This window comes from Pseudophryne corroboree, chromosome 7, assembly GCF_028390025.1.
Source record: "Pseudophryne corroboree isolate aPseCor3 chromosome 7, aPseCor3.hap2, whole genome shotgun sequence".
Lineage (NCBI taxonomy): Eukaryota > Metazoa > Chordata > Amphibia > Anura > Myobatrachidae > Pseudophryne > Pseudophryne corroboree.
In genome coordinates, this window is record NC_086450.1 from 29,784,764 (window position 1) to 29,797,694 (window position 12,931).

Sequence of the window (12,931 nt, forward strand, 5' to 3'; positions counted from 1 at the left end):
TTACTCCTCACAGTAGTGCCCCTTATTCACATTACATCACACTGAATTGCCCCTTATTCAAATTACACCACAACATATTGCTCTTTATTCACATTAGACCACACAGTAGTGCACTTTCTATACGTTACGCCACACAGTAGAGCACCTTATACACATAATGCCACACATTAGTAATGCCTTTATACACATACCACACAGTAATGCCCCTTACACATATGAGACACATTATTAATGTCCTTAGAAACATAATGCACCTTCCACATTATGCCAACCTTTATTAATGCCCTTATACACATAGTGCCCCTTACACATATGCCGCACATTAATGCCATTATACACATAATGACACACATAATGTCCCTTACACATAAGTCACACATTAGTAATGCCCTTGTACACATAATGACACACATAATGCCCCTTACACATATGCCGCACATTAGTGCCCTTATACACGTAATGACACACATAATGTCCCTTACACATATACTGCACATTATTAATGCTGTTATACACATTATGACACACATAGTGCCTCTTACACATTTGCCACACATTATTAATGCATTTATACACGACACACATAGTGCCCCTTACACATATGCCGAACACTACTGCACAACCAACCCACCAGCACACAGCACTCACACGGCCGATAACACTGTGACCTCTTCCTCTGCTTGGATACAGATGTGTCCGCATACATCTTGCCTCAATACGCCATACAGCAGGAGATGCCTGGCATAAGTCAGCTGGCAGCTCTGCTAACATTGGGCACCTTTTTTTGATGAAAATGTGTCTTATTTGCTTTGCTATGTGACTAGGACACACAAGCAGCTTCTGCTGATTAAAATGATATGAGGCTTGCCTATATTCTGTGTGCGACTGCGGCTGTATCTGCATACGAAATACACTGTAACGTAGCATTTCGTATGCAGATACAGCCGCTGTCACACACAGAATATAGGGCTTAATTCAGACCTGATCGTAGCAGCAAATTTGTTAGCAGATGGGCAAAACCATGGGCCTAGTTCAGACCTGATCACGTGCTAGGTTTTTTTTGCACTGCTGCGAAATTATAGTCGCCACCTATAGGTGAGTGTATTTTCGCTTTGCAAGTGTGCGAACGCATGTGCAGCCGAGCGGTACAAAAAAAACTTTGTGCAGTTTCTGAGTTGCCCAGGACTTACTCAGCCGCTGCAATCACTTCAGCCTGTCCAGGCCTGGAATTGATGTTAGACACCTGCCCTGCGAACGCTTGGACACGCCTGCAATTCCCCAACCACTCCCAGAAAACGGTCAGTTGCCACCCACAAACACCTTCTTCCTGTTAATCAGCTGTGTCAAACACTTGTGTGACCCAACTGTGCGAATGGATCCTTTCGTAAAACCCATCGTAAAGCAACAATCTGCTTTGTACCTGTGCAACGGTATACATATGCATACACATGCGCAGTTCTCACCTGATCGCAGCGCTGCAAAAAATGCTAGCGTACGATCAGGTCTGAGTTAGGCCCCATGTGTACTGCAGGGAGGACAGATATAACATGTGCAGAAAGAGTTAGATTTGGGTGGGGTGTATTCAAACTGAAAACGAGATTTATGGTAAGAACTTACCATTGTTAAATCTCTTTCTGCAAGGTACACCGGGCTCCACAGGGAATGACATTGGGTTGTAGAGTAGGATCTTGATCCGAGGCACCAACAGGCTAAAAGCTTTGACTGTTCCCAGAATGCATAGTGCCGCCTCCTCTATAACCCCACCTCCGTGCACAGGATCTCAGTTTTAGTTAACCAGAGCAATGCAGTAGCAGATAAAAGTGACGACAACCTTTAGTGTTCACATACATTACACTCTCACGACAGGAGAAGTGTCAGTTGCTAATGCCATACCAACCCAAAGAAGCTACTGTAAGTGCGTCAGGGTGGGCGCCTTGTGGAACCCAGTGTACCTCGCAGAAAGAGATTTAACAACAGTAAGTTCTTACCATAATTCTTGTTTTCTGCTGCGGGGTACACTGGGCTCCACAGGGAATGACATTGGGGATGTCCTAAAACAGTTCCTTATGGGAGGGGACGCACTGTAGCGGGCACAAGAACCCGGCGTCCAAAGGAAGCATCCTGGGAGGCAGAAGTATCGAAGGCATACAGGGGCAAACGCAGGATTTCTAAAGGGGCGTTTCCGGATACAGTACGATATATATATATATATTATATGGGATGCGCCAGAATCCCAACACACAACGGAATACCGCACCGGAATCCCAAAAGGGGCCAGGACATGACGCTGTATCCCGACTGTCGACACAGTGGGGTGGGTAGGTATTACACCGGGGATGGAGGGGGTTTAGGTTTAGTTGACCCCCAGAGGACTTAGAGTTAGGGTGCGGGGGGTGGGGGGGTTTGGTTTAGGGTTTGGGGAGGGGGGGTTAGAGTTAGGCACCACCATGAAGGGGGGGTGTTAGGCTCCGTGGGGGAGACTGTTTAGGGTGTGCGGGGAGGGTGAGTTAGGTTTATGTGCCACCCGGGGGAAGGCGGGGTTAGGGTTAGGCTGTAGTGGGCGGGGGGGAGGGTTAGAGTTAGGCACCTAAAAGGGAGGGTTAGGTAGGGTAAGGTTAGACCAGGACTTTTCAAATAATTGATACTGTAAACCGCAGGTTTCTACATGTACATATCAGGGACGTAGTATAGCTGTATTCATAAACTGTAAAAAATAAATCTACATGCTCACATCTGCCTTCCTGCCACCATTGCCGAGGTCCTCAGCTCCTCCGCTGATGGTGACTGCCTCCGTTCGCTGCTCCCAGGGAGCTTTGATGTCCTGACTCCTGCATCTCCGCCGCAGACAGTGACTGCCTCCGCCCACCGCTGACTGTGACTCTGACAGGCCGCACTGTGTGGACCTCGGAGGGAGCTGCTATGGCTGACCATGCGCAGCCAGCAGCCCCCCCCCCCCTCACCCCTCCCGCTACACAGCTCTCTGCTAGAGCAGCGATCGCGGCTTTTACTGAGACGGAGACACTGCTGTCTCCGTCTCAAAAATAAAAATGTTGGCTCATCAGGGGGGTTTCCAGGTACTCGGAAACCCCCCATGCGTGCGCCACTGGCATAGAACCTTATGAATGTGTTTACGGAGGACCACGTAGCCGCCTTGCACAATTGTTGAAGGGTTAGATTTCTGTTTAGTCAGTGATTGGTTCAATTGCTGTAACTGAGAGGACAGTTGGTCTGCCCATGGCGGATTAACCACAGGAACCATAAGCGGTTGTACCGGAATAGGAGGTCCCATAGGGGGTGCAAGTCTAGTTACTAGTGTACTCAATAGCGTGGAAAAAGTAGCCCAAGGCGGGTCATTTTGAACCCTCCGTTGCTACGGTCCCACTGGGGGGAAAGGAACCCCCAGAACCTGAACCCTATGCTGCTATATTATCCTCAAACGTGTCTGCAGCGTCACCACCCCGTAATGTGGGATCAGCCCCAGCTCCGTTGCCCCTTGTAGCTGGCATATCTGAAAGCTCTATGTGAGGCAACCCAGTACAATATCAGCAGCACAATACCTGACAAGAACCCCTGTGTAGTGTATTTGCACAAACAGAGAGTTCCAGAGGTATATGGTGACTAAACTTCACAGAGAAAAATACAAAATAAGTATATCTTGTGAACTGCCTATATTAGATAATAACCCTGACGCACGTAGCCCCTTCAGGTTATAGAAAATAGGGATAGCAATCTGAGTGAGATACATGAAATGGAGGTCACACAGCAGCTATATGCACACACACAGAGTCACAGTTTGTAAAATGCGGAAATTATGACATGCAATAAAACTGCACTGGACTAGCAATACAGAGTAATACTAAGTATAGCTATACGCTCAATAGATATATCAATGCACAGTGAAGCTCTCACGAGCAGGGCCCTCTTCCCTCATGTGCTTATCCTTTCTTACTTTAATAATCTTCAACTGCACCAAATCCATCAGTCTTCTGCCACCTGATACTTATTCCAGTGTCATCTGCTGATGTAACTATGTTTTTTTACCCTGTACTTGTCCTATACTGTCATCAACTGTAAGTTGCTGTTTTCATGTTTGATTATTTGTTTATGTACTCTGTAATTGGGCGCTGCGGAACCCTTGTGGCGCCATATATTTAAAGGATAATAATAATAATAATAATAATAATAAAGACTGGATGTATATCACAGGGTATTTGTACTAAGTAACCCTGACTAAATGCACTCTTTCTTAACTAACACTGTCAGCAGACATGTAGAATACTTAAGTGTCCTGTAAAATGCACAGTGCTGACATGCAGGCAGCTTTACAGAGGAGGATTTGCCCAAACAATCCCAGGATCAGCTTAGCTTGTCCTAATGGCGCCCAAACGCTGACAGGGAGTGAGAGAGAGAGAGAGATGCAGCTCCAGGGCGGGAACATTTACTCTAAATGGTGACCTGGGGCTGGGGGAGGGGCTACAGGTCAAAGCCTTATCCCCCTGCTGGACTTCACCACCGGGTACTGTGGGATGTATAATAAACGTTTTTTAATAAAACCGAATTGTGCCCTTGCCCTGGTGGTCTAGTGGGGTCCCTGTACTGCCACAGTGTCCACGACAGCGGCCGCGCCGGATCGCGATTTCCTACGGGTCCCGCCTGGGGGACCCTCTTACCTCCTCCCCGTGTGCGGCCACGCAATCCAGGAGGGCAGCGGTGGTGTGTGTGACTGATGAAGAAGAACCGGAGCCTCCGCTGTAGGTACCCGGCAACCAGGGCGCGGGAGTGTACAGCGCCGCTGGGGAGGTGATGGAGCTGCAGCAGGAGATGTCTGACTGACATCTAACCCAGACAGTGCCTCTGCTGCAGCCCTTGAAGTCTTCATATTTCACTTTGAAAAGGAGCCGCCCCCCTGTTGTATGCCGGCACTGCATGGCACCAACTACAAAACTGAGCTCCTGTGCACAGAGGCGGGGTTATATAGGAGGCGGAGCTATGCATTCTCGGAACAGTCAAGGGTGGTCATTCCGAGTTGTTTGCTCGCAAGCTGCTTTTAGCAGCTTTGCACACGCTAAGCCGCCGCCTACTGGGAGTGAATCTTAGCTTATCAAAATTGCAAACGAAAGATTAGCAAAATTGCGAATAGACACTTCTTAGCAGTTTCTGAGTAGCTTCAAACTTACTCGGCATCTGCGATCAGTTCAGTGCTTGTCGTTCCTGGTTTGACGTCTAAACACACCCAGCGTTCGCCCAGACACTCCTCCGATTCTCCAGCCACTCCCGCGTTTTTCCCAGAAACGGTAGCGTTTTTTCACACACTCCCATAAAACGGCCAGTTTCCGCCCAGAAACACCCACTTCCTGTCAATCACATTACGATCACCAGAACGAAGAAAAAACCTCGTAATGCCGTGAGTAAAATACCTAACTGCATAGCAAATTTACTTTGCGCAGTCGCAGTGCGAACATTGCGCATGCGCAGTTAGCGGAAAATCGCTGCGATGCGAAGAAAAATACCGAGCGAACAACTCGGAATGACCCCCAAAGCTTTTAGCCTGTTGGTGCCTCGGATCAAGATCCTACTATACACCCCAATGTTATTTCCTGTGGAGCCCAGTGTACCCTGCAGCAGAAATCTAAATTGCAGTGTAAAAATAAAGCAGACAGTATTTACCCTGCACAGAGACAATATAATCCACCCAAAACTAACTCTCTCTGCACATGTTACATCTGCCCCCCCCCCCCCCCCCCCCCCCTGCAGTGCGCATGGTTTTGCCCATCTGCTAACAAATTTGCTGCTACGATCAGGTCTGAACTAGACCCATAGGCATGCCGCATATCATTTTAATTAGCAGAAGCTGCTTGTGCCCCTAGGCATACCAAATGCCCTAAGCATTTGCCTATGGCCGGCTCTGCCCACACCCCTACCTTTGGAGGATGGGTAGGGGCCCCAGTGCATTGCTTTGCCCAGGGGCCTACACTGCTGTTAAGAGGGCCCTGACACTGCCTTTATCTAACCTTAATTAATAAACCCAACAGTAGCATATATTAGACTACATTATACAGTGTTATATATTACACTGTGTTGTAATATATTACATATCACCAGACAATACTGTATATACCCCAAGGAACCACACACAACATTATATAACATTACACAGTACTACACAGCACTACAACAAAACATCATAAGATGCAGCACTGCATCATACAGAGCCACACACTGCATCATATAACGTCACACTGTACCACACAGCACTACAACACAACATCATACAGAGCCACACATTACATTATATAACGTTACACTGTACCACACAGCACTAAAACACAACATCATACAGAGCCACACACACTACATTATATAACGTCACACTGTACCACACAGCACTACAACACAACATCATACAGAGCCACACACTGCATTATATAACGTCACACTGTACCACACAGCACTATAACACAACATCATACAGAGCCACACACTACATTTTATAACGTCACACTGTACCACACAGCACTATAACACAACATCATACAGAGCCACACACTACATTATGTAACGGCACACTGTACCACACAGCACTACAACACAGCATCATAAGATACCACACTGCATCATACAGAGCCACACACTGCATTATATAACGGCACACTGTACCACACAGCACTACAACACAGCATCATAAGATACCACACTGCATCATACAGAGCCACACACTGCATTATATAACGGCACACTGTACCACACAGCACTACAACACAGCATCATAAGATACCACACTGCATCATACAGAGCCACACACTGCATTATATAACGGCACACTGTACCACACAGCACTACAACACAGCATCATAAGATACCACACTGCATCATACAGAGCCACATACTGCATTATATAACGGCACACTGTACCACACAGCACTACAACACAGCATCATAAGATACCACACTGCATCAAACAGAGCCACACACTGCATTATATAACATCCCACTGTACCACACAGCACTACAACACAGCATCATAAGATACCACACTGCATTATACAGAGCCACACACTACATTATGTAACGGCACACTGTACCACACAGCACTACAACACAGCATCATAAGATACCACACTGCATCATACAGAGCCACACACTGCATTATATAACATCACACTGTACCACACAGCACTACAACACAGCATCATAAGATGCTGCACTGCATCAAACAGAGCCACACACTACATTATGTAACGGCACACTGTACCACACAGCACTACAACACAACATCATACAGAGTCACACACTGCATTATATAACGTCACACTGTACCACACAGCACTACAACACAACATCATAAGATGCTGCACTGCATCAAACAGAGTCACACACTACATTATATAACGTCACACTGTACCACACAGCACTACAACACAGCATCATAAGATGCCGCACTGCATAATACAGAGCCACACACTGCATTATATAACATCCCACTGTACCACACAGCACTACAACACAGCATCATAAGATGCCGCACTGCACAATACAGAGCCACACACTGCATTATATAACGGCACACTGTACCACACAGCACTACAACACAGCATCATAAGATGCCGCATTGCACAATACAGAGCCACACACTGCATTATATAACATCCCACTGTACCACACAGCACTACAACACAGCATCATAAGATACCACACTGCATCATACAGAGCCACACACTGCATTATATAACATCCCACTGTACCACACAGCACTACAACACAGCATCATAAGATGCCGCACTGCACAATACAGAGCCACACACTGCATTATATAACATCACTGTACCACACAGCACTACAACACAGCATCATAAGATGCCGCACTGCACAATACAGAGCCACACACTGCATTATATAACGTCACACTGTACCACACAGCACTACAACACAGCATCATAAAGCTATATTGGCTATGTGGTTGTGTGTGAGGCTGTATGGAAGTATACTGGCTGTGTGGTGGTGTGTGAGGTATATGGAGGTATACTGGGTGTGTGAGGTATACGGAGATATAATGGGTGTGTGAGGTATCTGGAGGTATGCTGGCTGTGTGGTGGTGTGTGAGGTATATGGAGGTGTACTAGCTTTGTGGTGGCGTGTGAGGTATATGGAGGTATACTGGCTGTGTGGCGTGAGGCTATATAGAGGTATGCTGGCTGTGTGGTGGTGTGTGAGGTATATGGAGGTATACTGGTTGTGTGAGGTATATTGGGTGTGTGAGGTATATGGAGGTATACTGGGTGTGTGAGGTATATGGATGTATACTGGCTATGTGGTGGTGTGTGAGGTATATGGAAGTATACTGGCTGTGTGGAGTGAGGTATATGGAGGTTTACTGGCTGTGTGGTTGCATGTGAGGTATATGGAGGTATACTGGCTGTGTGGAGTGAGGTATATGGAGGTTTACTGGCTGTGTGGTTGCATGTGAGGTATATGGAGGTATACTGGCTGTGTGGTGGTTACGGTATATGGCGGTATACTGGCTGTGTGGTGTGAGGTACAGTATATGGACGTATACTGGCTATGTGGTGGTGCGTGAGGTATATGGAAGTATACTGGCTGTGTGGTGGCATGTGAGGTATATGGAGGTATACTGGATGTGTGGTGGTATGTGAGGTATATGGAGGTATACTGGCTGTGTGGTATTATGTGAGGTATATGGAGGTATACTGGCTGTGTGGTGGTGTGTGAGGTATATGGAGGTATACTGGCTGTGTGGTGGTATGTGAGGTATATGGAGGTATACTGGCTGTGTGGTGTGAGGTATATGGAGGTATACTGGCTGTGTGGTGGTATGTGAGATATAATGAGGTATATTGGCTGTGTGGTGGTGTGTGAGGTATATGTAGTTATACTGGCTGTGTGGTGGTGTGTGAGGTATATGGACGTATACTGTCTGTGTGGTGGTGTGTGAGGTATATGGAGGTATGCTGACTGTGTGGTGGTGTGTGAGATATATGGAGGTATACTGGCTGTGTGGTGGTGTGTGAGGTGTGTGGAGGTATACTGGCTGTGTGGTGGTGTGTGAGATATATTGAGGTATACTGGATGTGTGGTGTGAGGTACATGGAGGTATACTGGCTGTGTGGTGGTATGTGAGGTATACGGAGGTATACTGTCTGTGTGGTGGTGTGTGAGGTATACTGGCTGTGTGGTGGCATGTGAGGCATATGGAGGTATAATGGGTGTGTGGTGGTGTGTGAGGTATACTGGCTGTGTGGTGGTATGTGAGGTATATGGAGGTATACTGGCTGTGTGGTGGTGTGTGAGGTATATGGAGGTATACTGGCTGTGTGGTGGTATGTGAGGTATATGGATGTATACTGGCTGTGTGGTGGTGTGTGAGGTATATGGAGGTATACTGGCCGTGTGGTGCTGTGTGAGGTATATGGACGTATACTGGCTGTGTGGTGGTGTGTGAGGTATGGTGTGTGAGGTATATGGAGTTATACTGGCTGTGTGGTGGCATGTGAGGTATATGGAGGTATACTGGCTGTGTGGTGGTGTGTGAGGTATATGGAGGTATACTTGATGTGTGGTGGTATGTGAGGTATACTGGCTGTGTGGTGTGAGGTACATGGAGTTATACTGGCTGTGAGGTGGTATGTGAGGTATACGGAGGTATACTGGCTGTGTGGTGGTGTGTGAGATATATGGAGGTATACTGGCTGTGTGGTGGTGTGTGAGATATATGGAGGTATACTGGCTGTGTGGTGGTGTGTGAGGTGTATGGAGGTATACTGGCTGTGTGGTGGTGTGTGAGATATATGGAGGTATACTGGATGTGTGGTGTGAGGTACATGGAGGTATACTGGCTGTGTGGTGGTATGTGAGGTATACGGAGGTATACTGTCTGTGTGGTGGTGTGTGAGGTATACTGGCTGTGTGGTGGCGTGTGAGGCATATGGAGGTATAATGGGTGTGTGGTGGTGTGTGAGGTATGGTGTGTGAGGTATATGGAGGTATACTGGATGTGTGGTGTGAGGTACATGGAGGTATACTGGCTGTGTGGTGGTATGTGAGGTATACGGAGGTATACTGTCTGTGTGGTGGTGTCTGAGGTATACTGGCTGTGTGGTGGCGTGTGAGGCATATGGAGGTATAATGGGTGTGTGGTGGTGTGTGAGGTATACTGGCTTTGTGGTGGTATGTGAGGTATATAGAGGTATGCTGGCTGTGTGGTGGTGTGTGAGGTATATTGAGGTATACTGGCTGTGTGAGGTATATGGAGGTATACTGGGTGTGTGAGTTATATGGAGGTATACTGGGTGTGTGAGGTATATGGAGGTATGCTGACTGTGTGGTGGTGTGTGAGATATATGGAGGTATACTGGCTGTGTGGTGGTGTGTGAGGTATATGGAGGTATACTGGATGTGTGGTGTGAGGTACATGGAGGTATACTGGCTGTGTGGTGGTATGTGAGGTATACTGGCTGTGTGGTGGTGTGTGAGGTATACTGGCTGTGTGGTGGCGTGTGAGGCATATGGAGGTATAATGGGTGTGTGGTGGTGTGTGAGGTATATGGAGGTATACTGGCTGTGTGGTGGTGTGTGAGGTATATGGAGGTATACTGGCTGTGTGGTGGTATGTGAGGTATATGGAGGTATACTGGCTGTGTGGTGGTGTGTGAGGTATATGGAGGTATACTGGCCGTGTGGTGCTGTGTGAGGTATATGGACGTATACTGGCTGTGTGGTGGTGTGTGAGGTATGGTGTGTGAGGTATATGGAGTTATACTGGCTGTGTGGTGGCATGTGAGGTATATGGAGGTATACTGGCTGTGTGGTGGTGTGTGAGGTAGATGGAGGTATACTTGATGTGTGGTGGTATGTGAGGTATACTGGCTGTGTGGTGTGAGGTACATGGAGTTATACTGGCTGTGAGGTGGTATGTGAGGTATACGGAGGTATACTGGCTGTGTGGTGGTGTGTGAGATATATGGAGGTATACTGGCTGTGTGGTGGTGTGTGAGGTGTATGGAGGTATACTGGCTGTGTGGTGGTGTGTGAGATATATGGAGGTATACTGGATGTGTGGTGTGAGGTACATGGAGGTATACTGGCTGTGTGGTGGTATGTGAGGTATACGGAGGTATACTGTCTGTGTGGTGGTGTGTGAGGTATACTGGCTGTGTGGTGGCGTGTGAGGCATATGGAGGTATAATGGGTGTGTGGTGGTGTGTGAGGTATATGGAGGTATACTGGATGTGTGGTGTGAGGTACATGGAGGTATACTGGCTGTGTGGTGGTATGTGAGGTATACGGAGGTATACTGTCTGTGTGGTGGTGTGTGAGGTATACTGGCTGCGTGGTGGCGTGTGAGGCATATGGAGGTATAATGCGTGTGGTGGTGTGTGAGGTATACTGGCTTTGTGGTGGTATGTGAGGTATATAGAGGTATGCTGGCTGTGTGGTGGTGTGTGAGGTATATTGAGGTATACTGGGTGTGTGAGTTATATGGAGGTATACTGGGTGTGTGAGGTATATGGAGGTATGCTGACTGTGTGGTGGTGTGTGAGATATATGGAGGTATACTGGCTGTGTGGTGGTGTGTGAGGTATATGGAGGTATACTGGATGTGTGGTGTGAGGCACATGGAGGTATACTGGCTGTGTGGTGGTATGTGAGGTTTACTGGCTGTGTGGTGATGTGTGAGGTATACTGGCTGTGTGGTGGCGTGTGAGGCATATGGAGGTATAATGGGTGTGTGGTGGTGTGTGAGGTATATGGAGGTTTACTGGCTGTGTGGTGGTATGTGAGGTATATGGAAGTATACTGGCTGTGTGGTGGTGTGTGAGGTATATGGAGGTATACTGGCTGTGTGGTGGTATGTGAGGTATATGGAGGTATACTGGCTGTGTGGTGGTGTGTGAGGTATATGGAGTTATACTGGCTGTGTGGTGGCATGTGAGGTATATGGAGGTATACTGGCTGTGTGGTGGTGTGTGAGGTATATGGAGGTATACTGGATGTGTGGTGGTATGTGAGGTATACTGGCTGTGTGGTGTGAGGTACATGGAGTTATACTGGCTGTGAGGTGGTATGTGAGGTATACGGAGGTATACTGTCTGTGTGGTGGTGTGTGAGGTATACTGGCTGTGTGGTGGCGTGTGAGGGATATGGAGGTATACTGGCTGTGTGGTGGTGTGTGAGGTATATGGAGGTATACTGGCTGTGTGGTGGTGTGAGGTATATGGGGGTATACTGGCTGTGTGATGGCTATGAGGTTATATGGAGATATACTATTTGGTGCCATAAATACTATTTGGTGTCATATTATCTATATCAGAGGTTGTGAAACGCGGTCCTCAGGGCACCCAGCGGTCCAGGTTTTAGGTATATCCATGGCTCAGATGGTTAAACCATATTGACTGAGGTACTAATTAAGTCACCTGTGGCCAAGCCTGGACATACTTATAACCTGGATCATTGGGGTGCCCTGAGTACCGCATGTGAGAACCTCTGACTGATCTGTATTGTACATTAGCATTCTGCAGTAATCAGACCTAAGCTGCAGCAGGCCTACTCTGTAAACACTGAAGTTTATGACACATGAAATAAATTTTTAGATGAAGCCGCAATGAACTCAGTGAAGACTATAAATCCATTTTGACAGAAAGTTTCGATTTTCTCATTGTGTTTGGATAATATAATGCACTCAGTGGCTGTGTAATTAGGTGCTCTGGCCGAAGTGCAGCGGGATTGTGCAGTAATTACCGTGATTGATAGATAAGGTGCGATTGTTTGGATAACACATTCAGAATGGAACTTGTTTATGGTGTAGTAATTAGTAATTACTCCTAAACTACAATAAACAGAGGAGAGATGCCAGGAGAATAAGTCAGTGATTTCTGGGCACCATTTTAGAGAGGTTAAGGGAAGGGGCTGCCCAATT